We start from the raw sequence: 13,428 nt of genomic DNA, 5'->3' as shown, positions 1-13,428 counted from the left end.
AAGGGCAGAAATGATAATGGGGAGTTTAAATTTCAATTGTCTGAAAACCCTGAAAATTAACTTCTCTTATTTGCGTCCACAGAGTGATTAGTCTCTATGTTGTGGAAAACAGGATAGGAGGATGGTTTGAGTCATTTTTTTTTAAAACATAAATTATTTTTACTGAAGTACCAACAGAATCAACAGAAAAGAGAAAACTATAGGTACAAGTACAAACGTTCAAGGCAACAGACATGAGTTGTATACTGACATAAGGATGGAAATGCCAAACATAGTTGCTAGAATTGAGTGACATCTATGAGGAAAAAAGGGGGGGGGGCAGAAGAAGGGGAGAGTAAGGAGAAAGGGGTAAGAATGGGAGGAAAAAGAGGAAGGGCTTAGGAAAGGGGGAGGTAGTAAGGAAGGAGCAGGGGATGGGGGGAAGGTAAGGAGAGGGAACCAAAGAGGGGAACCAACACAGCAATTATCAAATACCCAACTTAGGGAATAAGTGTTTAACATTAGCAGCTTAAACAGGCTAGAGCCATTAGTCCACCCCTGTACCCCAGGAATCTATCCAGGCAGACCAAATTTGATCAAACTTCCTAGGGCACTTTCGGTTAAGAAAGGTAAGTTTATACTGATTCACAGTAGAGCACCAGAAAGTGGCCGTGGGAGGCTGGGAGGACTTCCAGCATAGGAGTATCTCCCTGCATGCAAAAAAAGAAGTATAGCAAATAAAAAGTTTCAGATATCTACTCATATGAGAGTCGTCAAAAACATTTACCAAGAAAACTTTGGGATCCAATCCGAGAGTCAAACCACACACCGAATTAACATCAGACACCACCTGCGTCCAGAACTGTAAGGATGCAAAAGACCATACCATAGGAAGAAACAAGGCCTCTGAGGCCTGAAACTGTGGACAAGCCGAAGAAACAGATGGATAAATGGTTGCTAGGCGCTGGGGGGTATAATAAACCCTATGCAGGAACTTGAGTTGGATAAATCTATCCCTGCTAAGAACATAGTGGTGCGTAGTGATATACTGTAAGATCCCAAGCAATCCTCCGATTCATCCTCCTCCAAGGTAGGGATATCAGCATGCCATCTGAAATATAACCAACTCTCTTTGGCTGCATAAGCCAAAGACAAGTGTAGTTAGAGAGCGGAAAGAGATTTATCCATCACGCTGGAGGTCAACATCCTCTCTATAGGGTCAGACTCTAGAGTCATGCATAAGCTGCAGGTACCTAAAAAACATCCAGTTAGGTAAGTGGTAAGCTGTCTTAAGTTCAGGGAATGTTCTCAGATGACCCTACTATACTATATGTTAAAGACCCACTACACCCCTAGAGCACCCTAGAGGCCCATACACTAGGACCCGGAATTTTGCACATGTGCAGGAGGGATGGGTTAGCCCACAGAGGGATTTGAGGGGAGAAGGACTCTGGGCTATTATATGTGGCCCACATTCTATGCCAGACCATCACAGTGGTGCACATTAAGCATTAAGGTCATAATTGAATCGAATGGGCCTTAGGACCCCTAAAGACCAGATTACTAAGTGTTGCATACGATCTCCAAAGTCACAGAAGGGTTGTCCCTAGGTTGTGAGAACCACCATCTAACAATGCCTAGCAATAGCAAGCCCAATAATATAGCTGGAAGTTAGGAAGTAATAGACCTTCCATGCTAAGGGGCAACTGTAAAAGAGGTAAGGCCAATCTTGGGGTCTCTCCCAACCAAATAAAACTAGTGAGTATGGCATTCACCTTAGTAAAAAAATAAGTCTAAAATTTGGCAGTGAGGAGGTAACATCAGTCAAGTAAAGAAGGGTGTTGTCAGCATATAACAATTTTTTTTCTTTTATCACCCATACAGTGATAACTCTAAGCAATCCTGCTCATGGCTGCCAAGGGTTTCATTGCTAGGGCGAACAGGCCAGGGGACAATGGAAAACCCTGTCTGGTACCCCTACCAAGGGGGGAAAGGCAGGGACAGAGAGTTCTTCATACGTATTCTAGCTAACGGAGCAGAATATAGTATAAAAATCCATAGAATAAAATTAGGACCAAACCCAAATTTATGAAGGACAGCCCAGAGGTAGGACCAATCTACACAATCAAATACCTTTTTGGCATCCAAAGAGGCCACTACCCACTGGCTGTGCTCATTTGCTCTGGCCACATGGGTAAATAATCTATCAGTATTAATGTCCGTTCCCCTACCCGGTATGAACCCAGTCTGGTCCAGATGCACCAAAGCACTGATAACCTTATTAAGACGAACAGCCAAAACCTTCACCAGGATTTTAGCACCAACATTAAGTAATGAGAATTCCGGTGGGAACCCATCAGGGCCTGGGGTTTTCCCTGACTGGAGAGATTGAACAGCAAGCTGCAGTTCTTCCAAGGTTATGGGACCATCCATCCTGTCCCTATAAGTAGGAGTCAAACTAGGTACAGGTACACAAACATTTCCTCCTTGGAGAGTGTAGCCTTGGAAGCATATAGATCTTGGTGGTAGGCAACAAAGCACTTATTTATCTGAGCTGGGTCTGTCTGCACTACTCCATCAGGGCCAGCAATATGGGATCAGATTGTTCTCTAGCTAGCCAAGCCAAGAGACGCCCCGTCCTCGCCCCTTGTTCGAAAATCCGCTGGGTCTGATGGAGCAAATAGTTACATAGTTACATAGTAGGTGAGGTTGAAAAAAGACGCAAGTCCATCAAGTCCAACCTATGTGTGTGATTATGTGTCAGTATTACATTACATATCCCTGTATGTTGCGGTCATTCAGGTGATTATCTAATAGTTTCTTGAAGCTATCAATGCTCCCCGCTGAGACCACCGCCTGTGGAAGGGAATTCCACATCCTTGCCGCTCTTACAGTAAAGAACCCTCTACGTAGTTTAAGGTTAAACCTCTTTTCTTCTAATTGTAATGAGTGGCCACGAGTCTTATTAAACTCTCTTCTGCGAAAAAGTTTTATCCCTATTGTGGGGTCACCAGTACAGTATTTGTAAATTGAAATCATATCCCCTCTCAAGCGTCTCTTCTCCAGAGAGAATAAGTTCAGTGCTCGCAACCTTTTCTCATAACTAAGATCCTCCAGACCCTTTATTAGCTTTGTTGCCCTCCTTTGTACTCGCTCCATTTCCAGTACATCCCTCCTGAGGACTGGTGCCCAGAACTGGACAGCATACTCCAGGTGCGGCCGGACCAGAGTCTTGTAGAGCGGGAGAATTATCGTTTTATCTCTGGAGTTGATCCCCCTTTTAATGCATGCCAATATTCTGTTTGCTTTATTAGCAGCAGCTTGGCATTGCATGCCATTGCTGAGCCTATCATCTACTAGGACCCCCAGGTCCTTTTCCATCCTAGATTCCCCCAGAGGTTCTCCCCCCAGTGTATAGATTGCATTCATATTTTTGCCACCCAAATGCATTATTTTTGCATTTTTCTACATTGAACTTCATTTGCCATGTAGTCGCCCACCCCATTAATTTGTTCAGGTCTTTTTGCAAGATTTCCACATCCTGCGGAGAAGTTATTGCCCTGCTTAGCTTAGTATCGTCTGCAAATACAGAGATTGAACTGTTTATCCCATCCTCCAGGTCGTTTATGAACAAATTAAATAGGATTGGTCCCAGCACAGAACCCTGGGGAACCCCACTACCCACCCCTGACCATTCTGAGTACTCCCCATTTATCACCACCCTCTGAACACACCCTTGTAGCCAGTTTTCAATCCATGTACTCACCCTATGGTCCATGCCAACGCACCTTATTTTGTACAGTAAACGTTTATGGGGAATTGTGTCAAATGCTTTTGCAAAATCCAGATACACCACGTCTACGGGCCTTCCTTTATCTAGATGGCAACTCACCTCTTCATAGAAGGTTAATAGATTGGTTTGGCAAGAACGATTCTTCATGAATCCATGCTGATTACTGCTAATGATATCATTCTTATTACTAAAATCTTGTATATAGTCCCTTATCATCCCCTCCAAGAATTTACATACTATTGATGTTAGGCTAACTGGTCTGTAATTCCCAGGGAATTTGTGGCTTTGGTATGGAGGAGACTAACCTCTTGCAGAGTCCTCTGCAGGGTCAGATAGGTTTGGAGGTCCTGCAATTGTGCATAATCAGTCTCTAGTGTAGAGGCTTTAAGTTCTGCTGTGGTTAAGCCAGTGCTCAGCTCCATCTTTAACCTCTGTATAATAGCATGGAGTCTAACAAGGTTCTGTGCTGGAACCAATCCTATATATTTTGTTCATAAACGACCTGGAGGATGGGGTAAACAGTTCAATCTCTGTATTTGCGGACGATACTAAGCTAAGCAGGGCAATAACTTCTCCGCGGGATGTGGAAACCTTGCAAAAAGATATGAACAAATTAACGGGGTAGGCAACTACATGGCAAATGAGGTTTAATGTAGAAAAATGTAAAATAATGCATTTGGGTGGCAAAAATATGAATGCAATCTATACACTGGGGGAAGAACCTCTGGGGGAATATAGGATGGAAAAGGACCTGGGGGCCCTAGTAGATGATAAGCTCAGCAATGGCATGCAATGCCAAGCTGCTGCTAACACAGCAAACAGAATATTGGCATGTATTAAAAAGGGGATCAACTCCAGAGATAAAACGATAATTCTCCCGCTCTACAAGACTGAGGTCCGGCTGCACCTAGAGTATGCTGTCCAGTTCTGGGCAGGAAGGATGTACTGGAAATGGAGCGAGTACAAAGAAGGGCAACAAAGCTAATAAAGGGTCTGGAGGATCTTAGTTATGAGGAAAGGTTGCGAGCACTGAGCTTATTCTCTCTGGAGAAGAGACGCTTGAGAGGGGATATGATTTCAATTTACAAATACCGTACTGTTGAGCCAAACACCCCCCAGGTTCGGTTCGCACCAGAACATACTGAACAGGCAAAAAATTCGGAAGAACACACGAACACCGTTAAAGTCTATGGGACAGAAAAATGAAAAATCAAAACTGCTCGTTTTAAAGGCTTATATGCAAGTTATTGTCATAAAAAGTGTTTGGGGACCCGGGTCCTGCCCCAGGGGACATGGGTCCTGCCCCAGGGGACATGTATCAATGCAAAAAATATATTTTTTTAAATGGCTTTTTTTTCGGGAGCTGTGATTTTTTTTAATGCTTAAAGTGAAACAATAAAAATGAAATATTCCTTTAAATATTGTGCCTGGTGGGTGTCTATAGTATGCCTGTAAAGTGGCACATTTTTCCCATGTTTAGAACAGTACCACAGCAAAATTACATTTATAAGGAAAAATTGTCATTTAAAACTGATCGCGGCTGTTAAAAATCATTGAAAAAAAGGCATGGGTTCCCCCCCCAGTCTATTACCAGGCCCTTTGGGTCTGATATGAATATTAAGGGGAACCCTGATCTGAAATAAAAATAAAAATTGCAGGGGGCCCACCTAAAATCCATACCAGGTCCTTCAGGTCTGATATAGATTTTTTTTTTTTTTGACGCAGGGTTCCCCTTAAAATCTATACCAGACCCTTTGGGTGGACCCCTATGCCATTATTTGTTTTATATTTGGTGCAGGGTACCCCTTAATTTCCATATCAGACCTGAAGGGCCTGGTATGGATTTTTTTTTTAAACTTTGGTTCAGAGTTCGCCTTAATATTCATACCAGACCCAAAGGGCCTGGCAATGGACTGGGAGGGAACCCATGCTCTTTTTTTCAATGAGTCATCTATATTGCCAAGACCCGACAATTCATTACAGCCGCGATCAGTTTTGAATGACAATTTTTGCTGTGGTACTGTTCAAAACATGGGAAAAATGTGCCACTTACAGGCATACTATATACACCCCCCAGGCACGATATTTAAAGGAATATTTAATTTTTATTGTTTCACTTTAAGCATTAAAAAAATCACTGCTCCTGAAAAAACAGCCGTTTTAAAAAAAAGTTTTGCATTGATACATGTCCCCTGGGGCAGGACCCAGGTCCCCAAACTTGTGTTAGTAGAAGTTTGGTGAGAGACGATTCGCACTTTTCAGACTCGTGCTTTTCCGATCGTTACTGCTCTTCAGTTTGTGCTTGTGGGTTTGTATCTGGTTTTCAGTGCGTGTAGTCAGTTTGTGTCTGTTTTTCAGTGCATTCTTGTCCGCTCGTTTCTGATTTTCAGCTCGCTCTTCACAGGCCTTGCTGTTTTTCAGTGCATTCTGTTAGTTTGTTAAGACCAGCCGACCGTTTTGAAGCCATGTTGTGGGTACATCCTCATCGTAGAGTTTGTGCTGTGCGGGGGCTTGGTGTTGGGGTTCTTACTTTGACCCAAGCCCAGTCCATGAACAGGGTGGGGAGGAGTTCATGGACCAAGAATTGGTTACTCCAGCTTGACCAATTCCCTCATATGCCTTTGCTGTAGGAGATCCATGAGAATAACCCTGATGATTTCAGGAATTTTCTCCGGATGACGGACCCCGTTTTTCACTGTTGGCTTTGCTGTCCCCTTATATTATGAAGCAGGACACCTGCATGCAGCAAGCCATCACACCCGAGCAGAGGCTAGTCGCCACCTTGCGGTACTTGGTGACAGGGAAAAGTCTGCAGGACCTCAAGTTCTCAACAGTCATCTCCCCTCAGTCTCTGGGAATCATTATTCCAGAGACCTGTTCTGCCATCATTCAGGTCCTGCAGAAGGACTATAATAGGGTAAGTTTTCTCCTTTAACATCACATTATATGTATTTAATGTATGCTAATGTTTTGTATTTCTTTCATCATTCCCTAATTACCATGATTGGAATATGCTGTGAATGTCCTCTTTATCCTCATGCATGTTTTAAGTTTTTAATGCTCCTTTTTTGGCCTACATGCATATTTGCCTTCACTAACCTCCCCAGCATGCTATCCTGGGCCTATACACACCTAGCCTAGTCACTTAACAATGTATTTAGTCAGCTCCATTGTAGTGCTTTACCCTAAACACCCCCTAAAATGTGTCCAAATGTTATTGTTGTCCTTAAATTCAGGCAGAGTGCCACAGGCTTTTTTTGGGGGTCCCAAGCTCATTTATAACCCTCCTCTCCAAAATGTTTCCAATGGGCCATCAGAGGGGGTAAGGAATCTGATAAGTGGACCTTATATTTTTGTCTTTAAATACTCCTTAAAATAAATGTTATACAGATGTTGGCCTAGAATGTTTGTTTCTAATCTGCTTGCAATGTTATGTGTAAAAGTACTACATTTTTTTTTCTTTTTTAACCCCACAGTTTCCTTCAACGCCACAGGAATGGCAGACTGTGGCCTCCCATTTTGCTGAGTGTTGGGACTTTCCTAAATGCGGAGGGGCAATCCATGGGAAACATGTCCACATGGTCCCACCACCCCACTCGGGGTCATACTATTTTAATTATAAGGGTTTTAATAGTATTGTGTTCATGGTAGTGGTGTCTGTGACAAATGAATTTTTATATGTGGACATGGGGAAGAATGGCCGGATGTCAGATGGTGGAGTCTTTGCACAGACCGAGTTCTACGGACGTCTCCAGAGTGGTGGCTTGGGATTGCCACCTGCGGAAGAGAACGTGGAAGTACTCCCATTTGTGTTTGTCACAGATGAAGCATTTGGTCTGGGTGATCACCTGATAAGCCCATTCCCCCGGAGGACCCTCACCCCGGAGAAGAGGGTTTTTAATTACCGGCTGGCCAAAGCCCGAAGAGTCACGGAGAATGCCTTTGGGATAATGGCCAGCCGGTTCTGCCTATTTCTTATGGAAATAAATATGGCGGAGTACAAACTGAACCACATAGTTCTAGCATGCTGCACACTTCACAACTTTTTAAAGAGAAATGCTTCTAATTATGTTGCCTCAGTTGGACCTGAGGCCAGACTTCCTGAAACTACCCTGACGGCCCTGGAAGCTGGCCATCCTGGCTTGCCCCCCCAAAGCGCCCGTGAAGTGCGGCAAAAATATGTGGATTATTTTACGGGTAGGGGGGCCATTGCTGTGCCAGCAAATTTGGAAATAATTTCTATTTTTTTTTTTATTATATCTGATAAAATCCTGATTTTGATTTACTGCTTGTGTTTCTTTTAGCTATCTCCTAGGTTCTCCTAAGTGGTTTTTACATTATTAACTTACCCCTTTTTAGTATAAAGCCTGTTTACTCCGTGCACATGCACATGTGCGTTATAAAACCTATTTTGGTAAAAAAACACCATCTTGGTTTTATAAAGTTTTACCTTGAAATTTTTTTATAAGTACATAAACAGGCATGTTTCAAAACATAACATACACAATTCAGGAACTTACAAAGTTCAACATTGAAAAACTGAAGGCAATATCAGACATTATAGTGTCAAAAATGTGTTGATCTTGCCTTCATCAGATGGGGTGATGTCACCCCTGTAAAAGCCAAATTTTGAAGATGCACACAAATTGGGAGTCAAACTGAGGATTTCCCTCCTGATCCCATGCCTAATGTCAACATGTACTATCTCCCATCATGGGGGATCAATGGACGTGTTTTGGGGGTGCAACCACTTCCTCACACCTACTAGAGTTGCAAGGAAGGGGTTGCACCCACAAAACGTGTACATTGAAATCTCATGAATCAGATAGCACATGTTGACACACTGTGTGCATCTTCAAAATTTGGCTTTTAAAATGCGAGAAAAATGTTTGAAAAATGTTCCAAAAATAAAATGGTGGCATTTTGTTGTTATTTAGATTCTCCCTAATACATCATGTTCTTCAGTTTTTGTTCAACCTCATTTGTTTTTTGCTTTATGATGTCTAAATCCGGACTACACCACATTATGTCCTGGATTAGTCTTTGTGCACTGTCACTGGTGAAATGAGGAGATTGTTCTTCCACAACCTGCACATCACCTAAAAGAAAAAATACACACCATGTATTATAAATATGCTGGCATACCTCTATTACCTGAATCTGTGGTGTCTGACACTGACCTGTTGTGGTGACAATTTCAATCACTTCTTCCACCTCTCCTTCCTCCACATCCTGAGGTTGTGGTGCCCTCTGTTTCCCTTCTTTTGGAGGTGGGGGTTCCTGGTGTCCTCAGACGTCCCAAGTCTTTTCTCCCCTATGAGAATGAAACAAAAGGTATACTTAGCACACAGATATTTGAGGCCAGAAATAGGAATATGAAACATTGCTTGGAAGTGGGGTACAATTGTCTGTTTTGGCAGAGTTCCAAGCTGAAGACATGATTTTTTCCTTTAACAAAGCTGGAATACTTACCTTTTTTGGACAAGTTTCACACATGGAGACACCTCAAGTATCCACTGGAGCACCTGTGTGGGTCACCCTAAAAATTTTGCTCTGGTGTCCCACACGAGTGCTCCTGCGTCCAGATGTGTAAACAGCTGCTGAGTGTCCTCTCCTTACATTACACTGAATAAAGTTTGCAATTCATTCTAGTTTCAAAGACATCTAGACAACAATGTCCTAAACTTCTTTTAATACAAATTAGCATGACCAAATGTAGTTAACCCTGTATCTGCCAAAAACATTGCATTTAGTTGGCAAACGAACAATGTTTACTACGACCGATTACTGTCCCCACGAACATGAAAGTAGCCATTTAAAACTGTACAACAGTAAAGAAAAGCACATAGAGCAGCATGCAAGTAATAATAATAATAGGAACACATGACAAATACTTTTTAGAAGCACTTTCTTGGTCCTTCTGTACTGATCCTGCTCCCTCAATTTAAGGTCTGACCAGCGTTTCCTCATTTGCTCCTTGGATCATCGTACCCCAAAATTCCTGTGCAGACTCTTCACAACTTTAGTCATGATTTTAGCCTTTCTCACATTTGGGTTTAGGTACGGTCCATACTTCCCATCATAGTCGTCCCTCTTCAAGATGTCCACCATCTCCACCATCTCGCCAAAGGACATATTGGATGCCTTAAATCTCCTCCTGGATCGGGACGTTTCTTGCTCTGGGCTTTCCTCCTCTTTGTTACTGCTATTACGCACCTGCTGTGTCTCCACCATGTTCCTCTCCCACTGCGATAAAAGAGATGGGGCGGGGAATATTCTAGAAAGAACGTCAGGGGTAGGCGACGCGGACGGAGTTTCATGCATGCGCAGTGTATATAAAGTTAACACGCGTTTGTCGTACCTACATTCTGTGTGCAGAGGAAGGAGGATGAACGTTTTAATGAAGGTAACATTTTAACTTGGGACATCAGTGGCCTATACTGATTCAAGATTGAGGCCTATATTGGGATACGATTAGGAGAGTTTAGCCTGATATTAGTGTTTTTGCCTTGTGTTTTGTCTTGCAGCAAATATGAAACAAATTAAAGACCCTGACTTCATGGGCCAGTTCATAGACAGATACAGGGATATGAAAAATTTTTGGGAGGTTAAAAACCCCTTATATCGAAATAAACCAGCTAGGAAGGCACAGCTGGAGAAACTGCTACAATTTGTGAAGACACAGGTCCCCGACGCAGACATCGAGTTTGTGGATAAGAAAATTGGTAGCTTGAGAAGCACGTATAGGAAGGAGCTTAATAAGGTCCAGGCTTCCATGAAATCAGGAGCAGCAGCAAAGGATGTGTATGTACCCAGTCTGTGGTACTACAACAGGATGCGGTTTCTGGAAGACCAGGGAATCACTTTCTACACTTCCATCCACCCTTCCCTCAACCTCAGCTGAGGCTTCCGAGGACCAACCTGGGCCTTCCATCCTGGAAGAAGTTGAGGAGCCCAGCTGGAGCCAGTTATAGTATTTTTTAACATATTTATTGTCCGAAAATTATTGTTGTTAAATAGATGTTATTATTGATAACAAATGAATGATTTAACAAAGTGTTTTACATATCAATAGACAGTAGGAGCCAAAAAAGATTTTGACAAGAATGAAAAATGCTGGGGTCAGAATGATAGTCTTTTCTATTTATTAACATTCAATTTGCAACAGTCATGAGCTGAAAATTGTGTGTGATTGATGAACCGAAAACTAAAACTATGTCCCTTTTTCATACACAGGAAGACCTCAGCCAGGACGAGGCTCTGGAATGTGGCAGACAAGAGAAGGAGGGGGTAAGTGTCAGCAAGAAGGTGGGGGTAAGTGTCAGCCAGGAGGTGGCCAGGCCCAGTAACCTCACCCAATCCCAGGTGCCTCCCCTCCGCCTTACAACAAAATGGGCCAGGAAGGGGAGTAACATGAAAGAGGCAGCACTGGGCCTCATTAAGGACGCTAATGCGGCCCTGAAAACACCCCCGACGCTGAAGAGGCCTATGGCTGCTATGTAGCTGCAAAATTGCAGCAAATGGAGGAGGGCCAATGCCTCATGTGTGTGAAAATTATTTTTTAGACCCTTCAGAAGGGGTTGAGGGGCCAAATGAGTGATAACAAGCACTTATGCGCATTCGCCCATCCTCCTCCTCCTGCCACAAGTCCACCTCCAGAGCCACAGCCTCCAAGGAAGGCTGCGGGGAAGGCTGCAGAGAAGCGTGGAGGGAAGGCTGCAGGGTAGACAAGAAAGTGACGGCCTGGGTTCATTCTGGTCTGACAGAAGACGCAGGCTGTGGTAGTACCACAGCCTGGGGACATATATGTCAGCTGCTGCTGTTCCTGATCTCTGGGAGTCCTGGACCAGATTGTGCTCCCTATTCTATGGACTTCTCAGGCTACCAATTTTTAGTTACAAAGAGTTGATGTGTGCCCCGGGATACAAAGGCTTTGCAAATTCAAGCAGTTTCTCCAGCATCGCCTTCCTCTTTATTTGTCATGATCCACAATAAATTGAGATTTTTTTATATGAAAATACTTGCCTTTGTATTTTTCTTCAAATAGGACAGTTTGTTTGTGAGTAGGCAGGTACATTTCAAAAATACAATGTCTAATTAACAAGGGACACCAACCAACCTCCTTGAGGTTAAAAAATACAAGATAATAATGTTGTTGTGGAAACTTGACACACAAAAAAAAAATTATGGAGATCACCAGAAGATAATTTAAAAATAGTAAAAAAAAAGTTCTTGATTAAAAAAAATGGAGATCTGGCTTGAAAAACAAAAAAGATTATTCAGGAGATCACAAGAAATAATAAAGAAATAAGTTTGTGAGAAGTCTGTGTGAATATGAGCAGCAAAACAACTTCATTCTTCTAGCATTATAAAGAAGAGAATGCGCTGCATTAAACTATTTGAAAAATTGCAGTGTGACGAATGTGCTATCTCCATTATGAATGGTAGTTTTACCAGACCGAGCGCTTCCGTCTCGTACTTGATTTTGAGCATGCGTGAGTTTTTGCGTGTCTGAAATGCATACAGATGAACGCATTTTCGGATAGGAACTTTTTCCGACCGAAAGATAGAGAACCTGCTCTCAATCTTTTGCTGGCGGGAATTCCGCCAACAAAAGTCCGATGGAGCATACACCTGGTTGCATTTTCCAACCAAAAGCTCTCATCGGACTTTGCTGGCGAAATTTCCGATCATGTGTACGGGGCATTAGAGCGGCAAGGATGTGGATAAGCACCTAAACGACCACAACATACAGGGATATACAATGTAATAATGACATACAATGACACACATAGGTTGGACTTGATGGACTTGTGTCTTTTTTCAACCTCACCTACTATGTAACCCTAGAAAAGGCCTTGAATGCATCCCAGGTCACAGAAAGGGAAATAGAAACATCCATTCTGTTCCAAAAATCTAAGAGGTCACTACAGTATACCATATCAACTCTTGGATTGGACAACCAGAAATGTAACAACCTCCACAAGCCCTCCACAGGAGGCACAGGGATACCAAAACACAAGGCAATATGGGCATGATCCGAGATACCCCGAAGATAAGAATATCTTATATGTGGCTGAGTGACAAGTGTAGGCTTTCAAACGGGGATTTCTCCATCGGCAGACATCCACAAGGTGAAAGGTTTCTGCCCAGGCCAAAAGGTCAGAATTACAAGAGGCAGTAGTGGACATCCTATCCCTTCCACGGTCCGAAACCATATTAAAGTCCCTGGCTTGGCACTCACAGATACTCCTCAAGCTTCACCCCTGCTGACACGTTAGGTTCCTGGCTTGACACTCCACAAGCGTCACCTCTGCTGTCCCGCTGGGTCCCTGACTTGGCACTTGCTGAAGTTTTCCCACTTCTTCACTGGACTACAAGCCCGCAGTCCCAACCCTACGCTGATTTTTATGCTTCTGGATAGGCCCTTAGACATCCTACAAGCCAGATGTTCCCGAGATAGGCCTTAGGTTTCTGGGCGATACAACACACGTCCACCCAGACAGCCGTCCAGGTGGCACAGAACAGCGACTCCAACTAAATAAATAGGTTCTCCCAGCAGGCCAAGGGACCCAAGAAAATCCCTGCCCATTGGCTGAGACACCCCAACCATTCCTAATCTGTCCTTGAAATGCCCTTGTCTTATCTAATGTCAT

General features: G+C 43.2%; 2 protein-coding genes across 2 annotated transcripts in view; both read right to left on the bottom strand.

The window, feature by feature from the left end:
• Positions 1 to 13,428, bottom strand: part of LOC141126683 (uncharacterized) — a 640,228-nt gene that overhangs the window by 273,976 nt on the left and 352,824 nt on the right. The gene's annotated exons all lie outside the window — the stretch shown is intronic.
• Positions 1 to 13,428, bottom strand: part of LOC141129606 (vomeronasal type-2 receptor 116-like) — a 113,668-nt gene that overhangs the window by 1,300 nt on the left and 98,940 nt on the right. The gene's annotated exons all lie outside the window — the stretch shown is intronic.

Source organism: Aquarana catesbeiana, linkage group LG02, assembly GCF_042186555.1.
Source record: "Aquarana catesbeiana isolate 2022-GZ linkage group LG02, ASM4218655v1, whole genome shotgun sequence".
NCBI lineage: Eukaryota > Metazoa > Chordata > Amphibia > Anura > Ranidae > Aquarana > Aquarana catesbeiana.
Note: the sequence above shows the minus strand (reverse complement) of the source record. Positions and strands in the feature narration are given on the sequence as shown.